Genomic DNA, 2531 nt, shown 5'->3' with positions numbered 1-2531 from the left:
GCGCGCTTGGCTGGTCTTCAGGAAGTGTGCATTCTGGGGCAGCCATCTTTCCATCTGGCTCCATGCTCAGGCAAACACACACTGTTAAAATTCTCGTTTTCTGTCTGCTTCCTCCAAAGAGCTTAGTCTTTCAAAACGGCAAAAAATACATGAAAATTACTGACTTAGAATGAGTTCAGGGACGCTGGGCATCCAGCGCTCAGCCAGCAGGGCGGAACACGGGGAGAGCCTGGGAGCACTGGTGTGACCCGTCCTGGGGACGGCACCCTGTGGGACGGCAGCACTTGGGTAATTCGCGTTCTGAGAACACAAGTGACTTTCTCCATTCTCGGGGACCCTGCCATGCGTTTTCACTTAACGCTCTCGTGTTTCATAAATTAGGTCAAAATAGTTGCAAAGTATTGCTTCTATGACATACCTCTTTTTCCCTAAAAGCAAAATGAGGGCCAATAAATTAATACTTTGTATTTACTTTTTGAGATATTTTTGATATAGGTGCATGCGCTTGCCAGAGACAGAAAGTGAGACCTCCTGCCCCCCATGGGGATGGCCACACGGCATTTCCTTCTTGCCCATTCTCGTCTTGGGATGTTGGGCACGCACGCACACGCGCCTGATGTGCGTTTCAAGCCACCGGGTCCGGGACTCCAACTGTGGTCAGTCACATGGGAGTTCAGCGGCCTGACCACTATGCCACCTGCTGGCCTCAAGAGGCCAATTTATGAATTTATGCCTATCATGAAATCAAAGACCAATTGATCATTGACCAACTTCTATTTTGGTTTCTAGGTGCTGTACTCCTGTACAGAGAAGAGGAGGGAGAGGCCGGGAAGGGAAGGGAGGAGGGCGTGCAGGGGAGGAGGAGAGCGGGGCGCTGGGCACGGGAAGTGCCTCGGGGGTGCATCTGCGTTAGTGTGTTATTTATGGCTTCAAAACATATGGTCGGCCGCAGGAGAGGCCACAAGCAGTGGGGACGCAGGCGGTGGGGACGCAGGCAGAGATGACGGGGCAGGTCCCTGCAGTGTCCCCACAGAGCCCCATTCAGGAGCATTTTCCAAAGGAAGCTTTTCATTTTCAAATAAGTGGAGGACGGCCTCTCCGCTCCCGGTGAGTCTCAGCTGATTGTACACGTGAGAGGCTCCTCACCCTCTAGGCTTAGAGCCAGTGGCACGCACCAAACAGACCTCCCCAGGTCACGGGTCCATGCCGATCACTGGTTACCAGAGCCTGGGACAGGGCACGGTGCAGGGTGTCCCCCGAAAGTTGCCGTCCTCGTGGGCTCCCTGTTAGGGCAGCGGTGTCACACCATGCTCTCACGCTCCGTGAGGTCCCTGAGGCTTAGCAGGGACTGGGTGGGCACAGAAGGTCTCAGGTCACTCGCTGTCGCCGTGTGGGGAAGATTTGCTCTCGGAAGCAGTAACACAGCAGAGGCCAGACGGACAGACAGACAGAGTGCCCTGAGCTCGATTCCGGCAGGCAGACTGCCTTCTTCTCACGACAGGGGCCAGCGCCGTGAGTGGATGCGTGCCCTGCTTCGGAGCTGCGAGTGGCCTAGCCAGTGTGTCACTAGGTCCTGCCACTGCCTCCCCAGGAAACATCTCCGTGACCAATGGGCCACAGGCTCTTTTGTTCAAGGTGAGGCAGCCCTCGGCCAGCCTACGCTGGTTCCGGTCAGCTGGGCCCCTGACGGGCCTGCACGTGCCTGAGACGCGACCTTTGCTGGGGAGGGTGGGCGTCTCTCTGCACACTCCTGACGGCACCAGCTGCACACTCACCCCTGCCCGGCCTTCCCTGCTGTCAGTCACGTCAGTCATGTCCCCAGCTGCGCGCCCTCCGGTCCTTGCAAGCCCCTAGCCACTCCATCGACGGAGGTGTATGTGACGGTTACTCCCGCCTCCCTGAGTCCTCTCCTTCAAGGATCCTGTTACCGCCGAACTGAGGGATGGGCAGAGGAGCCTGCAGGGCCAGTAACAGTGCCCCCCAGTTTGTGGTAGGCAGAGAGACTTCTAGATTGAGTTTGAGCTAAAAATCCCTTTCCCCCCGTGTCACAGTCAAGGAGGCCCAGACGCGCCATGCCATGGGCTGTCTGCGCCGAGTGCCCCTGGTGCTGTGGGCTGTCGCCGTGTGCCGCTCGTGCCCATCTGTGCTCCCTGTCTCCGTGGCCTTCCTCTGACTCCCTGTCCAGTCCCTTGGGCATCATGGCCCTCTGCAGGGATTACTTAGCGTCCCAGCACGCGGCCGCTGCGGGCCCCTGGAAAGGGCCTGCCTTTCGCTGTTTTGGAGTGGGCTTGGCCCCGGGTTACCCTGCACACGGGTCAGATTTTCCTGCTCTTTGGATGTCAAGCAATTTGGGGCCCATGGCATTAGAGGTAGAAGGAAAAGGAAAAAACGGAAAAAACCCAGAAGTGTGAAGAACGGGAAATCGGGATGTGCCCGCCTGCCTGCTGACGGCGTGCGCTGAGTTCCGAGGTCTGCGCCTGCCGTCCAGCTCCGCCGTCCAGCCCCTCGGCTGGGCCACTTTCGGTGCAAGT

This window comes from Tupaia chinensis, unplaced genomic scaffold, assembly GCF_000334495.1.
Source record: "Tupaia chinensis unplaced genomic scaffold, TupChi_1.0 Scaffold000088_1, whole genome shotgun sequence".
NCBI classification, from domain to species: domain Eukaryota; kingdom Metazoa; phylum Chordata; class Mammalia; order Scandentia; family Tupaiidae; genus Tupaia; species Tupaia belangeri.
Note: the sequence above shows the minus strand (reverse complement) of the source record.